The 18,900-nt window shown below is 42.8% G+C and overlaps 1 protein-coding gene, 1 long non-coding RNA gene and 1 pseudogene across 2 annotated transcripts in view; 1 reads left to right on the top strand and 2 right to left on the bottom strand.

Annotated features, from left to right (window-relative positions):
- LOC139747206 (uncharacterized) overlaps positions 1 to 18,900 on the top strand; it is a 155,319-nt gene that overhangs the window by 23,239 nt on the left and 113,180 nt on the right. The window lies entirely within an intron of this gene.
- LOC139747204 (rab proteins geranylgeranyltransferase component A 1-like) overlaps positions 1 to 18,900 on the bottom strand; it is a 127,057-nt pseudogene that overhangs the window by 40,298 nt on the left and 67,859 nt on the right.
- LOC139747207 (uncharacterized) overlaps positions 1,741 to 18,900 on the bottom strand; it is a 46,409-nt gene continuing 29,249 nt past the window's right edge. The window contains exons 9-10 of the long non-coding RNA XR_011712339.1: positions 5,599 to 5,878; positions 1,741 to 4,105 (exon numbers count right to left, since the gene is read on the bottom strand). This is a non-coding gene — a long non-coding RNA (uncharacterized lncRNA). The remainder of the gene's footprint in view (positions 4,106 to 5,598; positions 5,879 to 18,900) is intronic.

The following is an 18,900-nucleotide window of genomic DNA, read 5'->3' as shown; positions in this document are numbered from 1 at the left end:
TGGCTAATGATGCTGCTGCTGTTGCTACTGCTCAATCTGTAAACATACATAAAATCAGTGTCCCCTTCACCCACCCTCTTGCTCCATTCTTGCCCCAAACCTTCCACCTCTTCCTCTTACTGCTTCTGCTGCTGTTGTTGTTCAATCTGTTAACGTAAAGAAGTAAATTAATATCTTCTTCCACACACTTGCTCTGCTCTCGTCTCCTTCACTCATGCCCATCCAGCTGCTGCTACTGGTGTTGAGATTTCTGGTGGGGATAAATATAGCAAAGTATTCATTATGATACCAGGGGTGTAACCATAAGGAACACCCCTGATTCCTCCTTTATGAAGTCCTGGTAAGATGGACATTTATGTTCCTTGGAGTACACCTGAACCTTCTTCCTCAGAGTGGTTGCCATCATCAACACTGCTCTACTGAAGGCCTCCTCCTCAACTGGACCCCTCACCTACTGGACCCCAAGAAGACTGGACTCTTGGCCAACTGGATATACCTGACACCAGATCCCTCCTGGAACTCCCATCCTTACATCCCTCCCTTGCATGCACCATTCCATGCAGTCTTCCACTATTTCTCTCCCACCAGTATTCCTCCACCCTATTTCTCCATGTCACACCAACCCCTTTAATTGTACTATTATACAGTGCACTTTCCTTGTAAACTTCCAGTCTTCCATTCTTTCCACATGCCCAAACCACCTTAAAGTATTATGTTTCACCCATTCTACAACTCCATAATTCATTCCCTTTCATTTTCTTCATTCCATCTAGTCACATCACAAGCTCTTCTCAAATGATTCATTTCCATGGCCTGAATTCTTGACCTCTGGGACACATTCCATGCCAACGTTTCAGTTGCATAGGTCAGGGTTGGGAAAACTATACTGTCCCTTAATCATCTCCTCACTTCCATACTTATACCTATACCCTTCATTCTTCTATTAAGGGTCTTAATGACTCTTGTACCCTGAACTGCTCTCTCCCTTGTCTCTCCTTCCATATCACCACACTTACCCAAGATGGCTCCTACATACTTAAATTCTCTCTTCCAGTCTCTTTCCCCCCATATCCAAAGCATAATTTAGCCCACAAAATCTATACTTTCACTCTGTTTCCTTTCAAACATCATTACTTTACTTTTACTTGCATTTACCTTTAATTGCCTATCCTTACACACATCATAAAACACACAACTTCTGCAACTCCTCTTCACTCTTCGCAAACAACTCAGTATTATCTGCAAACAGGCTTGCTACTAGCCACCATATCTCACTGCCACACTCCATCTCCGCACCCCTTTTCCCGAGTTTTGCTTTCATCTCAGATTCAGGTGAGAAACTGCTGAAGTTGGTGACTGAGTTTGGAAAAGTGTGTGAAAGGAGAAAATTGAGAGTAAATGTGAATAAGAGCAAGGTTATTAGGTTCAGCAGGGTTGAGGGACAAGTTGGATGGGATGTCAGTTTGAATGGAGAAAAACTGGAGGAAGTGAAGTGTTTTAGAAATCTGGAAATGGACTTAGCAGTGAATAGAACCACAGAAGCAGAAGTGAGTCAAGTGGGGAAGGGGGCAAAGGTTCTGGGACTGATGAAGAATGTGAGGAATGAGAACATTATCTCTGAGGGCAAAAGTGGATTTAATGTTTGAAGGAATAATAGTTCCAACAGTATCATATGGTTGCGAGGCATAGGCTATTTACGGGGTTGTACGAAGGAGGGTGGATGTCTTGGAAATATTTGAGGACAGTATGTGGTGTGAGATGGTTTGACTGGGTAAGTAATGAAAGGGTAAGAGATGTGTGGTAATAAAAAGTGTAGTTGAGAGAGAGCAGAAGAAAGTGTGTTGAAATGCTTTGGATACATGGAGAGAATGAGTAGGGATAAGTTGACAATGAGGATATATGTATCAGAGGTGGAGGCAACAAGAAGCAGGAGACCAAATTGGAGGTGGGAGGATGGAGTGAAAAAGATTTTGAGCAATTGGGGCCTGAACATACAGGAGGGTGAGAGGTATGCAAAGAATAGAGTGAACTGGAGTGGCATGGTATACCAGGATCGACGTGGTGTCAATGTACTGAACCAGGACAAGTGAAACATCTGGGGTAAACCATGGAATGGTCTGTAGGGCCTGGATGTGGATAGGGAGCTGTGGTTTTGGTACATTACACATGACAACTAGAGACTGAGTGTGAACAAATGTGGCCTTTTTTTGTCTGTTTTCCTGGCACTACCTTGCTGGCATGGGGAAGCAATGCTGTTTCCTGTGGGGAGGGGCACCTGGAATGGATGAAGGCAAGCAAGTGTGAAATTGTACTTGTATATGTGTATATGTTGATATGCATGTGCATGTGCATTTATGTAATGTGTATATGAGTGGATGGGTCATTCTTTGTCTTTTTCCTGATGCTACCTTCTAACTGGCAGCACATTTCTATAGTCTTACACTAAGTAAGTCCACCTGCTGCACTAGAAACATCTCTATGACCTATTTCATCCTTATCCTAGTTCTACACACTACTTGGCACACACACACACACACACACACACATCTGTATTCACATTGTCCTCCAAACCTGAGTTTGTATCTAACCCTCTTTCAATTTGTGCATCTCCCATTATACTGTTTTGTGGTCTTTCTTCATTGTCCAAGTCTCATTCACTAGTCTTTCTTAAAACCTGTTTACTGCATCATATAGTCCCTGAATTTATCATCTTCTCGTATGAACTCATCCAACCTCTGATTTGCTGTTTCTTTATGACAGGTCTTGTCTCTAAGAGTATTTGCTTTGATCATTAACATGTTTCCTTCTAATGGGTCAAGATCTTTAGCTGTCTTATTGTGGCACCATGCACTTTTCAAATTCCTGATTCTTCTCTTTTTCTTTTCAAGTGAGACACCTATCTCTGTAGAATTCCACATATACAAACTATATTACGGGGCTTTAACTGTCTGTCAGGCATCATTAGTTGAGGAATAACATTCATGCTTGTCCCACAGTCAACCTGAAATTTCACCTTATTGCTTACTTCCATTGATGTCATGATGGCTTCATTGCTGAGTCGTGTTGAAAGCTTCATAAAATACACGACATCAGGGCGTCCTTCGTGGATGCCATAATGGCCTCATCGGTGCATCATGTCGAAAGCTTGTAACACACAGGAAATTGGGGTTGGCTTTTCCATCAGGATCCTCTTGAATACCATTGACCATACTTCTAAAACCCTTGCCTGGTTTCGATCTACAAGTAAATGCAAAGTGATTCTTCTCCATGCATACGCTACAGGTCGTACTATATGCTGGGCATTCTTCTCTCTTCCCAAATTTGCTTGTTGCTAAAGAATTTGCATTCCTTCATTGGCGTGTGTGACCAGGCATGGTCCTCATGTTTAATCTCTTTCATTTCATTTGTCTTCCTTCTTGGGTTTCTAGGTCACCTTGTTAGCATGTGGTCATACACCAAGATATACTGCCATCTGCTGCTTATGTGCCATACAGATTTTCATCCTCTTTAAAGAATTTCTCACAGAGTAAGTCATCTGAGTGTCCAAGTACTAATTAATCTTTCATCTCACATTCCTTGGATGGATTCCTGAATCTGGTGATAGGTGAATCTTGTAATTCTCCTGTCTGTTCTCCACACTTTCAAAATCTGTCAACCACTTCATTCTTCGTTGCTGGTAAAATTTGCCATCAAATTTGGTTAGTACATTTTTTAGCCACTTGTTTAGGCTGGTTATCTATCTACTGGTGCTGGGAACATAATGAATTACACATCTCTTATAAATAGCTCCACCAAAGGTTACAAGTACTGCAGCTTTCTCCTCATCGGGTTTCTTCTTTAAAACCTTCTTCTATAATAGAGGGTAATACATTTTTGTTTATAGGTCTTCAAAGATCTTTCAGTGTCACCTGTTATGTTTATTTTGTTGGGAATGTACGAGTTATGGAGCTGCTGTTTCCACTGCCACTTGATTTTGCTTCAAATCACCACAACATGAGCTTGTCATTTTTCTCCAGTTGTTTCTAGTCTGTCATGACAAATGGTGCTTTTACAGCTGCCAGTATGTTTTTGTACAGGTTTGTCCATCTCCCAGAGGCATAATATTCTGGAGGAGATAGAGAGATGAACTGACATGGGTTGACATTCTCCATAAACAGGTCACTTATATTCTTTTGGACGTGACCAAAACAGCTGATTGATTATAGAAAACATGATAATAGAATGTAATAAACACAATTATATTGTTGTAAATCCTAAGGTAGCATACAGGATAGGAGTAGGTCATTTTAATATATAAATAGGATCACTTCTATTGTAAATTCTAAGGTAACATATAGAAAAGGAGTTGGTCATTTTAATATAAAAATAGGATAATTTCTATGATAGTCTTATTAGTACTGTAAATCCTAACGTAAAATATAGGATACGAGTTGGTTACCTTAAAATATAAATAGGATAATTTCTATGATAGCTTATTAGTATTGTAAATCCTAAGGTAACATACAGGATAGGAGTTGGTCATTTTAATAAATAAATAAGATAATCTATGATAGGCTCATTAGTATTGTACATCCTACGTTAACATATAGGGTGCATTTTCATATAAAGTAGTAGTTATTTGCCGAATTTTATCCACTTGCTTTATAAATTTGATAATATATTCAAAATAGAAAAAAATTTGTGTTGCAGGCAATCATTTCTACAAGATGGCAATGAAGATGAGAAGGAAAACGTTCAAGAAGAATGTCTCGGAGTGCTGCAAATTATACAGTCAAGATACTGCAAGGAATGTTGGCCATGATTTCACTATGGACTAAAGAAAATGGTGAGTATGGGAGCTGCTCGTCTAGTTACACTCTTGGTATCAAAGTGTATATTTTGCCATTTCTCAGATGTGGATATGAATTTTCTGTCCCCCTCCACTCCTTTCCTCCATCCTTTCTTGACCTTTCTCCTGGACCACCAACCTTTGGGATCCCTGACTAGAAAATTTGGTAAGCTAGGTGAAGAATAGCAGTGAAATTGCTGTGGAGTGGGTCTGGAAAGGCATGGTATAATGGTCAAAAGCCTGATAATTTGACAAGAGCAGTACAGAATAAGATCCTTTGTATAAGGAAAAGGGGATGAAGATTGAATGTAAGAATTATAGGGGAATGTCTAACAGAATACTAGTTAAGTAATAATGTGAATTCCAAATGCAGTTCTGTTAAAAGTGTACTTGTCTCGGTGGTATTTGTACTCTAAATTGTAATGATATATTACAATTCTACCTCAGGGAACTGGGCGTCCCTGCCCTTTGCCAGCCTGCAGGATTAGTAGCAGGAATGCTAGCTCTGTAAATTCAAATCCTTCAAAAGATGTATAACTAAAAGCACTTGATACCCACTTTGTTTAATGAGAATGGAGCAAATGATGATAGATGCTACGCATCAGTATTTAAGGGCAATCGATGAGAACTAGATGCCACCGTAAAACTATGTGCTTAAGTCCATACATTGAACTGATCAGTTAAAATCTAATGCCAGAGGTCCTTGTAGCAGTCTTAAATATAATTTTGTATGTATACAGTTTATATACTCTTAAAATGATTATACTAACTGCATTTGGTGCTTGTCAGGTGGATGAGTACGCCGCTGTTGGTAAACCATCTTAGCAGCCTCGTCGTCCCATGGTCAACTGGACTCCCAAGCCAACCAGACCCATGGCCATTGGGCCCCTGGCCAACTGGACCCTTGGCCAACTGGACCCTTGGCCAACTGGACCCTTGGCCAACTGGACCCTTGGCCAACTGGACCCCTGGCCAACTGGACCCCTGGCCAACTGGACCCCTGGCCTACTGGACTCCTGATCAACTGTACCTCTGCTGTTAATGGTCAAGCTGAAAGGAAAGATGATAAGTTCTCTCTCTCTCTCTCTCCCAGTGGCTGCTGCTTCTGCAGGGTGGTGGCAGTGTCCATACTGAAAGCAAAGATTATTATTACCCTTTACTCCCACCATAGCCACCAACTACTTCATCCCCCAGTGACCTAAACCTGTTGTTGCTGCTGCAGTTGTTGTTGCAGCAGTGGGGGTAGAGCAAGGGTGTTATTACCCTCCCTCCTGCACCTCTCCCTCTCCCCTGCCCCCATCCACCTTCCCCTACCCTCCTTCCACCCTCCCCCCCCAAAGTCCTCTCCCCCTCACCCCTACCCCCCATTCCCTGGGACCCCTCCCACCCACCCACCACCTCCCCCTTCCTACCCAACCCCCATCTCCTTCCCCCCACCTCCTCCCCTCAACCCACCCAATCCAACCCCCCTTTCTCTACCCCCGCTGTGGCTAATGATGCTGCTGCTGTTGCTACTGCTCAATCTGTAAACATACATAAAATCAGTGTCCCCTTCACCCACCCTCTTGCTCCATTCTTGCCCCAAACCTTCCACCTCTTCCTCTTACTGCTTCTGCTGCTGTTGTTGTTCAATCTGTTAACGTAAAGAAGTAAATTAATATCTTCTTCCACACACTTGCTCTGCTCTCGTCTCCTTCACTCATGCCCATCCAGCTGCTGCTACTGGTGTTGAGATTTCTGGTGGGGATAAATATAGCAAAGTATTCATTATGATACCAGGGGTGTAACCATAAGGAACACCCCTGATTCCTCCTTTATGAAGTCCTGGTAAGATGGACATTTATGTTCCTTGGAGTACACCTGAACCTTCTTCCTCAGAGTGGTTGCCATCATCAACACTGCTCTACTGAAGGCCTCCTCCTCAACTGGACCCCTCACCTACTGGACCCCAAGAAGACTGGACTCTTGGCCAACTGGATATACCTGACACCAGATCCCTCCTGGAACTCCCATCCTTACATCCCTCCCTTGCATGCACCATTCCACGCAGTCTTCCACTATTTCTCTCCCACCAGTATTCCTCCACCCTATTTCTCCATGTCACACCAACCCCTTTAATTGTACTATTATACAGTGCACTTTCCTTGTAAACTTCCAGTCTTCCATTCTTTCCACATGCCCAAACCACCTTAAAGTATTATGTTTCACCCATTCTACAACTCCATAATTCATTCCCTATACACCCTTTCATTTTCTTCATTCCATCTAGTCACATCACAAGCTCTTCTCAAATGATTCATTTCCATGGCCTGAATTCTTGACCTCTGTGACACATTCCATGCCAACGTTTCAGTTGCATAGGTCAGGGTTGGGAAAACTATACTGTCCCTTAATCCTCTCCTCACTTCCATACTTATACCTCTACCCTTCATTCTTCTATTAAGGGTCTCAATGACTCTTGTACCCTGAACTGCTCTCTCCCTTGTCTCTCCTTCCATATCACCACACTTACCCAAGATGGCTCCTAGATACTTAAATTCTCTCTTCCAGTCTCTTTCCCCCCATATCCAAAGCATAATTTAGCCCACAAAATCTATACTTTCACTCTGTTTCCTTTCAAACATCATTACTTTACTTTTACTTGCATTTACCTTTAATTGCCTATCCTTACACACATCATAAAACACACAACTTCTGCAACTCCTCTTCACTCTTCGCAAACAACTCAGTATTATCTGCAAACAGGCTTGCTACTAGCCACCATATCTCACTGCCACACTCCATCTCCGCACCCCTTTTCCCGAGTTTTGCTTTCATCTCAGATTCAGGTGAGAAACTGCTGAAGTTGGTGACTGAGTTTGGTAAAGTGTGTGAAAGAAGAAAGTTGAGAGTAAATGTGAATAAGAGCAAGGTAGGGTTGGGGGACAAGTTAATTGGGAGGTAAGCTTGCAGGAAAAAAAAACAGAGGAAGTGAAGTGTTTTAGATATCTGGAAGTGGATTTAGCAGCAGATGGAACCATGTAAGCAGAAGTGAGTCACAGGGTGGGGGAGGGGACAAAGGTTCTGGGAGCATTGAAGAATGTGTGAAAGGTGAGAAAGTTATCTTGGAGAGCAAAGATGGGAATGTTTGAAGGAATAGTGGCTCCAACAACGTTATATGGTTGCAAGGCTTGGGCTATAGATAAGGTTGTGTGGAGTAGGGTGGATGTGTTCGAAATGAAATGTCAGAGGACAATATGTAGTGTGAGGTGGTTTGATCGAATAAGTAATGAAAGGGTAAGAGAGATGGGTGGATATAAAAAAAGTGTGGTTGAGAGAGCAGAAGAGGGTGTGCTGAAATGGTTTGGTCACATGGAGAGAACAAGTGAGGAAAAATTGACAATGAGGATATATGTGTGGAGGGAATGAGAAGTGGGAGACCAAGTTGGAGGTGGAAGGATGAAGTGAAAAAGAGTTTTAGCGATCAGGGCCTGAACATATAGGAGGGTGAAATATGTGTAAGGAATAGAGTGAACATGCTGTCAATGGACTGAACCAGGACATGTGAAGCACCTGGGTAAACCATGGAAAGTTTTGTGGGGCCTGGATGTGGAAAGGGAGCTGTGGTTTTGGTGCATTACATGTGACAGCCAGACTGAGTGTGAACGAATGTGGCCTTCGTTGTGGCAGGGTGGTAGTGGGAATGGATTGAAGGCATGTACATGTCTGTGTATGTATATGTATGTACACGTTGAAATGTATAGGTATGTATATGTCCGTGTGTGGATGTTTACGTATATACATGTGTATGTGGGTGGGTTGGACCATTCTTTTGTCTGTTACCTTGCGCTACCTCACTAATGTGGGAAACAGTGACAAAATATATCAAAATAATAATATAATGTGTGTGTGTGTGTGTGTGTGTGTGTGTGTGTGTGTGTGTGTTTGTGGAGGGTGAGAACGATATCTCAGAGCAAAAATGGGTATGTTTGAATGAAGAGTAGTCCCAACAATGTTATGTGGTTGCGAGGCATGGGCTATAGATAGGGTTGTGCGAAGGAGGGTAGATGTGTTGGAAATGAAATGTCAGAAGACAATATGTGATGTGAGGTGGTTTGATCGAGTAAGTAATGAAAGGGTAAGAGAGATGTGTGGTAATAAAAAGAGTGTGGTTGAGAGAGCAGAAGAGGGTGTGTTGAAATGGTTTGGACACATGGAGAGAATGAGCAACAAAAGATCGACAAAGAGGATTCATGTGTCAGAGGTGCAGGGAACAAGAAGCAGGAGACCAAATTGGAGGTGCAAGGATGGACTGAAAAAGATTTTGAGCGATCAGGGCCCGAGCATACAGTTGGGTAAAAGGCATGCAAGGAATAAAGTAAATTGGAATGATGTGGTGTACTGGGGTCAACATGCTGTCAGTAGATTGAACCAGGGCATGTAAAGTGTCTGGGGTAAATCATGGAAAGGTCTGTGGGGCCTGGATGTGGAAAGGGAGCTGTGGCTTCGGTGCATTACACATGACAGCTAGAGACTGAGTGTGAACGAATGTGGACTTTTTGTCTTTTCCTGGCACTACCTCGCTGGAGAAGGGAAGGGGGGATGCTGTTTCTGTGTGGCGAGGTAGTGACAGGAATGGACGTAGGCAGCAATTATGAATAAGTACATGTGTATTTCTCTGTGTTTGTATATGTATGTATATTTTGAAATGCATATGAATGTATATGTGTGTTTACATACACATGTATACGTGAGTAGTTAGGCAACTCTTCGTCTGTGCAACCTTGCTGATGCGTGTCATAGAAGGTGACTAAAGGGAGTGGGAGCGGGGAGCTAGAAACCCTTCCCTCCTTGTATTTCAACTTTCTAAAAGGGGAAACAGAAAAAGGAGTTACGTGGGGAGTGCTCATCCTCCTTGAAGGCTCAGATTGGGGTGTCTAAATGTGTGTGGATGTAACCAAGATGAGAAAAAAGGAGAGATATATGGTATGTTTGAGGAAAGGAACCTGGATGTTTTGGCTCTGAGTGAAACGAAGCTCACGGGTAAAGGGAAAGAGTGGTTTGGGAAAGTGTTGGGAGTAAAGTCATGAGCTGGTGAGAGGACAAGAGCAAGAGAAGGAGTAGCACTACTCCTGAAACAGGAGTGGTGGGAGTATGTGAGAGAGTGTAGGAAAGTAAACTCTAGATTGATATTGATAAAACTGAAAGTGGATGGAGAGATATGGGTGGTTATTGGTGCATATGCACCTGGGCATGAGAAGAAAGATCATGAGAGGCAAGTGTTTTGCGAGCAGCTGAGTGAGTGTGTTAGTAGTTTTGATGCACTAGACCGGGGTATAGTGATGGGTGATTTGAATGAAAAGGTGAGTAATGTGGCAGTTGAGGGAATAATTGATGTACATGGGGTGTTCAGTGTTGTAAACGGAAATGGTGAAGAGTTTGTAGATCTGAATGCTGAAAAAGGACTGGTGATTGGGAATACCTGGTTTAAAAAGAGCTATAAGTATATGTATGTAAGTAGGAGAGATGGCCAGAGAGTGTTATTGGATTACGTGTTAACTGATAGGCGCATGAAAGAGAGACTTTTGGATGTTAATGTGCTGAGAGGTGCAACTGGAGGGATGTCTGATCATAATCTTGTGGAGGAGAAGGTGAAGATATGTAGAGGTTTTCAGAAAAGAAGAGAGAATGTTTGGGCGAAGAGAGCAAGAGAGCTTGGGAAGGAGACTTATGTGAGGAAGTACCAGGAGAGAGTGAGTGCAGAATGGAAAAAGGTGAGAGCAAAGGACCTAAGGGGAGTAGAGGAGGAATGGGATATATTTAAGGAAGCAGTGATGGCTTGTGCAAAAGATGCTTGTGGCATGAGAAGTGTGGGAGGTGGGCAGATTAGAAAGGGTAGTGAGTGGTGGGATGAAGAAGTAAGATTATTAGAGAGAAGAGACACATTTGGACGAGTTTTGCAGGGAAATAGGATAGGGGATTAAGAATACTTCCCACGTATTCCCTGCGTGTCGTAGAAGGCGACTAAAAGGGAGGGAGCGGGGGGCTGGAAATCCTCCCCTCTCGTTTTTTTTTTTTTTTTTTTTTTTTTTTTTTTAATTTTCCAAAAGAAGGAACAGAGTGGGGCCAGGTGAGGATATTCCAAAAAAGGCCCAGTCCTCTGTTCTTAACGCTACCTCGCTAACGCGGGAAATGGCGAATAGTTTAAAAGAAAGAAAAAAGAAGACTGGGAGATGTATAAAAGAAAGTGGCAGGAGGTCTAGAGAAATGTACATGAGGAGAAAAAGAGCAAATGAGAGTTGGGGTGAGAGAGTATCATTAAATTTTAGGGAGGATAAAAAGATGTTTGTGAGACCTGGATGTGGAAATGGAGCTGTGGTTTTGGTGCATTATACATGACAGCTAGAGACTGAGTGTGAACGAATGTGGCCTTTGTTGTCTTTTCCTAGCACTACCTCGCGCACATGCGGGGAGAGGGGTTGTCATTTTATGTGTGGCAGGGCGGCAACAGGAATGAATAAGGGCAGCATGAATAATGTACATGTGTATATATGTATATGTCTGTGTATGTATATATATGTATACGTTAAACTGTATAGGTATGTATATGTGCATGTGTGGACGTGTATGGCTATACGTGTGTATGTGGGTGGGTTGGGCCATTCTTTCGTCTGTTTCCTTGTGCTACCTGTGCTAATGCGGGAGACAGTGACAAAGTATAATAATATAATAATAATATGTAGAGGCATTTGGATGAGTTTTGCAGGGAAATAGTGCAAATGACTGGGAGAAGAATAAAAGAAAGAGGCAGGAGGTCAAGAAAAAGGTGCAAGAAATGAAAAAGAGGGCAAATGAGAAATGGGGTGAGAGTATCATTAAATTTTAGGGAGCATAAAAAGATGTTTTGGAAGGAGGTAAATAAAGTGCGTAAGATGAGAGAACAAATGGGAACATCGTTGAGAGGTAATAACAAGTAGTGGTGATGTGAGAAGGAGATGGAGTGAGTATTTCGAAGGTTTGTTGAATGTGTTTGATGATAAGAGTGGCAGATATAGGGTGTTTTGGATGAGGTGGTGTGTGAAGTGAGAGGGTTAGGGAGAATGATTTGGTAAACAGAGAAGAGGTAGTAAAAGCTTTGTGGAAGATGAAAGCCAGCAAGACTGCGGGTTTGGATGGTATTGCAGTGGAATTTATTAAAAAAGGAGGTGAATTTGTTGTTGACTGGTTGGTAAATATATTTAAAGTATGTATGACTCATGGTGAGGTGCCTGAGGATTGGCGGAATGCATGCATAGTGCCATTGTACAAAGGCAAAGGGGATAAAGGTGAGTGCTTAAATTACAGAGTATAAGTTTGTTGAGTATTCCTGGGAAATTATATGGGAGGGTATTGATTGAGAGGGTGAAGGCATGTACAGAGCATCAGATTGGGAAAGAGCAGCATGGTTTCAGAAGTGGTAGAGGATGTGTGGATCAGATGTTCGCTTTGAAGAATGTACGTGAGAAATACTTAGAAAAGCAAATGGATTTGTATGTAGCATTAATGGATCTGAAGAAGGCATATGATAGAGTTTATAGAGATGCTCTGTGGAAGGTATTAAGAATATATGGTGTGGGAGGCAAGTTGTTAGAAGCAGTGAAAAGTATTTATCAAGGAAGTAAGGCATGTGTGCGAGTGGGAACAGAGGAAAGCGATTGGTTCTCAGTAAATGTAGGTTTGCGGCAGGGGTGCATGACGTGTCCATGGCTGTTTAATTTGTTTATGGATGGGGATGTTAGGGAGGTGAATGCAAGAATTTTGAAGAGAGGGGCAAGTATGCAGTCTGTTGTGGATGAGAGAGCTTGGGAAGTGAGTCAGTTGTTGTTTGCTGATGATACAGCGCTGGTGGCTGATTCATGTGAGAAACTGCAGAAGCTGGTGACTGAGTTTGGTAAAGTGTGTGAAAGAAAGCAGGGTAAATGTGAATAAGAGCAAGGTTATTGGGTACAGTCGGGTTGAGGGACAAGTCAATTGGGAGGTAAGTTTGAATGGAGAAAAACCAGAGAAAGTGAAGTGTTTTTGATATCTGGGAGTAGATATCTGGGCATAGATATCTCGGAGTTTATTTTGACAGTGGATGGAACCATGGAAGCAGAAGTGAGTCACTGGGTGGGGGGAGAGGGCAAAAGTTCTGGGAGCGTTGAAAAATGTGTGGAAGGCGAGAACATTATCTTGGAAAGCAAAAATGGGTACGTTTGAAGAAATAGTGGTTCCAACAATGTTATATGGTTGCGAGGCGTGGGCTATAGATAGAGTTGCGCGGAGTAGGGTGGATGTGTTGGAAATGAGATGTTTGAGGACAATACGTGGTGTGAGGTGGTTTGATCGAGTAAGTAATGAAAGGGCAAGAGAGATGTGTGGTAATAAAGAGTGTGGTTGAAAGAGCAGACGAGGGTGTTCTGAAATGGTTTGGTCAAATGGAGAGAATGAGTGAGGAAAGATTGAGAAAGAGGATGTATGTGTCAGAGGTGGATGGAACAAGGAGAAGTGGGAGACCAAATTGGTGGTGGAAAGATGGAGTGAAAAAGACTTTGAGTGATCGGGGCCTGAACATGCAGGAGTGTGAAAGGCGTGCAAGGAATAGAGTGAATTGGAACAATGTGGTATATTGGGGTTTATGGATTTATCCAGGGCATGTGAAGCGTCTAGGGTAAACCATGGAAAGTTTTGTGGGGCCTGGATGTGGAAAGGGTGCTGTGGTTTTACATGACAGCTAGAGACTTGAGTGTGAACGAATGTGGCCTCTGTTGTCTTTTCCTAGCACTACCTCATGTGCATGCAAGGGGAGGGGGTTGTCATTTCATGTGTGGCGGGGTGGCGATGGGAATGAATAAAGGCGGCAAGTATGAATTATGTACATGTGTATATATGTATATACATGTCTGTGCTGAGAGGTGCAACTGGAGGGATGTCTGATCATTATCTTGTGGAGGCTAAGGTGAAGATTTGTATGGGTTTTCAGAAAAGAAGAGTGAATGTTGGGGTGAAGAGGGTGGTGAGAGTAAGTGAGCTTGGGAAGGAGACTTGTGTGAGGAAGTACCAGGAGAGACTGAGTACAGAATGGAAAAAGGTGAGAACAATGGAAGTAAGGGGAGTGGGGGAGGAATGGGATGTATTTAGGGAATCAGTGATGGATTGTGCAAAAGATGCTTGAGGCATGAGAAGAGTGGGAGGTGGGTTGATTAGAAAGGGTAGTGAGTGGTGGGATGAAGTAGTAAGATCATTAGTGAAAGAGAAGAGAGAGGCATTTGGACAATTTTTGCAGGGAAAAAATGCAATTGAGTGGGAGATGTATAAAAGAAAGAGACAGGAGGTCAAGAGAAAGGTGCAAGAGGTGAAAAAGAGGGCAAATGAGAGTTGGGGTGAGAGAGTATCATTAAATTTTAGGGAGAATAAAAAGATGTTCTGGAAGGAGGCAAATAAAGTGCATAAGACAAGGGAGCAAATGGGAACTTCAGTGAAGGGCACAAATGGGGAGGTGATAACAAGTAGTGGTGATGTGAAAAGTAGATGGAGTGAGTATTTTGAAGGTTTGTTGAATGTGTTTGATGATAGAGTGGCAGATATAGGGTGTTTTGGTCGAGGTGGTGTGCAAAGTGAGAGGGTTAGGGAAAATGATTTGGTAAACAGAGAAGAGGTAGTAAAAGCTTTGCGGAAGATGAAAGCCTGCAAGGCAGCAGGTTTGGATGGTATTGCAGTGGAATTTATTAAAAAAGGGGGTGACTGCATTATTGACTGGTTGGTAAGGTTATTTAATGTATGTATGACTCATGACTGGAGGGGGAGGGAGCGGGGGGCTGGAAATATATATATATATATATATATATATATATATATATATATATATATGTATGTATATATATATATATATATATATAAAGAAGAAAGCTAAGAGTAAATGTGAATAAGAGCAAGGTTATTAGGTACAGTAGGGTTGAGGGTCAAGTCAATTGGGAGGTGAGTTTGAATGGAGAAAAACTGGAGGAAGTGAAGTGTTTTAGATATCTGGGAGTGGATCTGGCAGCGGATGGAACCATGGAAGCGGAAGTGGATCATAGGGTGGGGGAGGGGGCGAAAATCCTGGGGGCCTTGAAAAATGTGTGGAAGTCAAGAACATTATCTCGGAAAGCAAAAATGGGTATGTTTGAAGGAATAGTGGTTCCAACAATGTTGTATGGTTGCGAGGCGTGGGCTATGGATAGAGTTGTGCGCAGGAGGATGGATGTGCTGGAAATGAGATGTTTGAGGACAATGTGTGGTGTGAGGTGGTTTGATCGAGTGAGTAACGTAAGGGTAAGAGAGATGTGTGGAAATAAAAAGAGCGTGGTTGAGAGAGCAGAAGAGGGTGTTTTGAAGTGGTTTGGGCACATGGAGAGGATGAGTGAGGAAAGATTGACCAAGAGGATATATGTGTCAGAGGTGGAGGGAACAAGGAGAAGAGGGAGACCAAATTGGAGGTGGAAAGATGGAGTGAAAAAGATTTTGTGTGATCGGGGCCTGAACATGCAGGAGGGTGAAAGGAGGGCAAGGAATAGAGTGAATTGGATCGATGTGGTATACCGAGGTTGACGTGCTGTCAGTGGATTGAAGCAGGGCATGTGAAGCGTCTGGGGTAAACCATGGAAAGCTGTGTAGGTATGTATATTTGCGTGTGTGGACGTATGTATATACATGTGTATGGGGGGGGTTGGGCCATTTCTTTCGTCTGTTTCCTTGCGCTACCTTGCAAACGCGGGAGACAGCGACAAAGTATAATAAAATAAAAATATAAAATAATGACTCATGGTGAGGTGCCTGAGGATTGGCGGAATGCTTGCATAGTGCCATTGTACAAAGGCAAAGGGGATAAGAGTGAGTGCTCAAATTACAGAGGTATAAGTTTGTTGAGTATTCCTGGTAAATTATATGGGAGGGTATTGATTGAGAGGGTGAAGGCATGTACAGAGCATCAGACTGGGGAAGAGCAGTGTGGTTTCAGAAGTGGTAGAGGATGTGTGGATCAGGTGTTTGCTTTGAAAAATGTATGTGAGAAATACTTAGAAAAGCAAATGGATTTGTATGTAGCATTTATGGATCTGGAGAAGGCATATGATAGGGTTGATAGAGATGCTCTGTGGAAGGTATTAAGAATATATGGTGTGGGAGGAAAGTTGTTAGAAGCAGTGAAAAGTTTTATCGAGGATGTAAGGCATGTGAACGTGTAGGAAGAGAGGAAAGTGATTGGTTCTCAGTGAATGTAGGTTTGCGGCAGGGGTGTGTGATGTCTCCATGGTTGTTTAATTTGTTTATGGATGGGGTTGTTAGGGAGGTGAATGCAAGAGTTTTGGAAAGAGGGACAAGTATGAAGTCTGTTGGGGATGAGAGAGCTTGGGAAGTGAGTCAGTTGTTGTTCGCTGATGATACAGCGCTGGTGGCTGATTCATGTGAGAAACTGCAGAAGCTGGTGACTGAGTTTGGTAAAGTGTGTGAAAGAAGAAAGTCAAGAGTAAATGTGAATAAGAGCAAGGTTATTAGGTACAGTAGGGTTGGGGGTCAAGTCAACTGGGAGGTAAGTTTGAATGGAGAAAAACTGGAGGAAGTAAAGTGTTTTAGATATCTGGGAGTGGATCTGGCAGCGGATGGAACCATGGAAGCGGAAGTGGATCATAGGGTGGGGGAGGGGGCGAAAATTCTGGGAGCCTTGAAGAATGTGTGGAAGTCGAGAACATTATCTCGGAAAGCAAAAATGGGTATGTTTGAAGGAATAGTGGTTCCAACAATGTTGTATGGTTGCGAGGCGTGGGCTATGGATAGAGTTGTGCGCAGGAGGATGGATGTGCTGGAAATGAGATGTTTGAGGACAATATGTGGTGTGAGGTGGTTTGATCGAGTAACATAAGGGTAAGAGAGATGTGTGGAAATAAAAAGAGCGTGGTTGAGAAAGAAGAAGAGGGTGTTTTGAAATGGTTTGGGCACATGGAGAGAAAGGTTGACCAAGAGGATATATGTGTCGCAGGTGGAGGGAACAAGAAGTGGGAGACCAAATTGGAGGTGGAAAGATGGAGTGAAAAAGATTTTGTGTGATCGGGGCCTGGACATGCAGGAGGGTGAAAGGAGGGCAAGCAATAGAGTGAATTGGATCGATGTGGTATACCGGGGTTGACGTGCTGTCAGTGGATTGAATCAGGGCATGTGAAGCGTCTGGGGTAAATCATGGAAAGCTGTGTAGGTATGTATATTTTGCGTGTGTGGACGTATGTATATACATGTGTATGGGGGTGGGTTGGGCCATTTCTTTGTCTGTTTCCTTGCACTACCTCGCAAACGCGGGAGACCGGCAAAAAAAAAAAAAAAAAAAAAAATATGTCTGTGTATGTACATATATGCATACAATGAAATGTATTGGTATGTGTATGTGCGTGTGTGGACGTGTATGTATATACATGTGTATGTGGGTGGGTTGGGCAATTCTTTCATCTGTTTCCTTGCACTACCTCGCTAATGTGGGAGACAGCAAGAGTGGTTTGGGAATGTCTTGTTTGTAAAATCAGGGGTTGGTGAGAGAACAAGAGTAAAGGAAGGAGTAGCACTACTGAAGGAGAAATTGTGGGAGTATGTGATAAGAGTGTAAGAAAATAAACTAGATTGATATGGGTAAAACTGCAAGTGGTTGGAGAGAGATGGGTGAATATTGGTTCCTCTGCACCTGGTCATGAGAAGAAAGATCATCAGAGGAAAGTGTTTTGGGAGCACCTAAATGAGTATGTTAGCAGCTTTGATGCACAAGACTGGGTTATTGTGATTGGTGATTTGAATGCAAAGATAAGTAATGTGGCTGTTGAGGGTATAATTGGTGTACATGGGGTGTTTAGTGTTGTAAATAGAAATGGTAAAGAGCTTGTGGATTTGTGTGCTGAAAAAGGACTGGTGATTGGGGACATTCCCTCGGACAGCAAAAATGGGTATGTTTGAAGGAATAGTGGTTCCAACAATGTTATATGGTTGTGAGGCATGGGCTATTGGTAGGGTTGTGTGGAGGAAGGTGGAAGTGCTACAAATGAAATGTTTGAGGACAATATGTGGTGTGAGGTGGTTTGATTAAGTGATGAAAGGGTAAAAGAGATGGTAATAAAAAGAGTGTGGTTGAGAGAGCAGAAGAGGGTGTTTTGAGATGGTTTGGTCACAAGGGAGAATGAGTGAGTAAAGGGGAGAATGAGTGAGGAAAGATTGACAAAGATGATATATGTGTCAGAGGTGGAGGGAACAAGAAGTGGGAGACCAATTGGAGGTGGAAGGATGGAGTGAAAAAGATTTTTAGCGATCAGGGCCTAAACATACAAGAGGGTGAAAGGCGTGCAAGGAACAGAGTGAGTGATATACAATGTGATATACCGGGGTTGACATGCTGTCAATGGATTGAACCAAGGCATGTGAATTATCTGGGGTAAACCTTGGAAAGTTTTTTGGGACCTGGATGTGGAAAGGGAGCTATGGTTTTGGTGCATTACACATGACAGCTAAAGACAGTGTGAACAAATGTGGCCTTTTGTTCTTTTCCCAGCACTACCTCACGCATGCATGGGGAGAGGGGGGTGCCACTTCATGTGTGGTGGGGTGGCAACAGGAATGGATGAAGGCAGCAAGTATTGATATGTGCATGTATATATATGTATATGTCTGTGTATGTACATGTATGTATATGGTGAAATGTATAGGTATGTATATGTTAATGTGCTGAGAGGGGCAACTGGAGGGTGTCTGATCATTATCTTGTGGAGGCGAAGGAGAAGATCTGTAAAGGTTTTCAGAAAAGAAGAATGTTGGGGTGAAGAGAATGGTCAGAGTAAGTGAGCTTGGGAAGGAGATTTGTGTGAGGAAGTACCAGGAGAGATGAAGTGCAGAATGGAAAAAAGTGAGAGCAAATGACATAAGGGGAGTGGTGGAGGAATGGGATGTACTTAGGGAAGCAGTGATGGCTTGCGCAAAAGATGCTTATGGCATGAGATAGGTGGGAAGTGGGCAGATTAATAAAGGGTAGTGAGTGGTGGGAGGAAGTAAGACTGTTAGTGAGAGAG

Source organism: Panulirus ornatus, chromosome 67 (assembly GCF_036320965.1).
Source record: "Panulirus ornatus isolate Po-2019 chromosome 67, ASM3632096v1, whole genome shotgun sequence".
Lineage (NCBI taxonomy): Eukaryota > Metazoa > Arthropoda > Malacostraca > Decapoda > Palinuridae > Panulirus > Panulirus ornatus.
The sequence above is the reverse complement of the archived record's forward strand: the minus strand, read 5'-3'. Positions and strand labels throughout refer to the sequence as shown.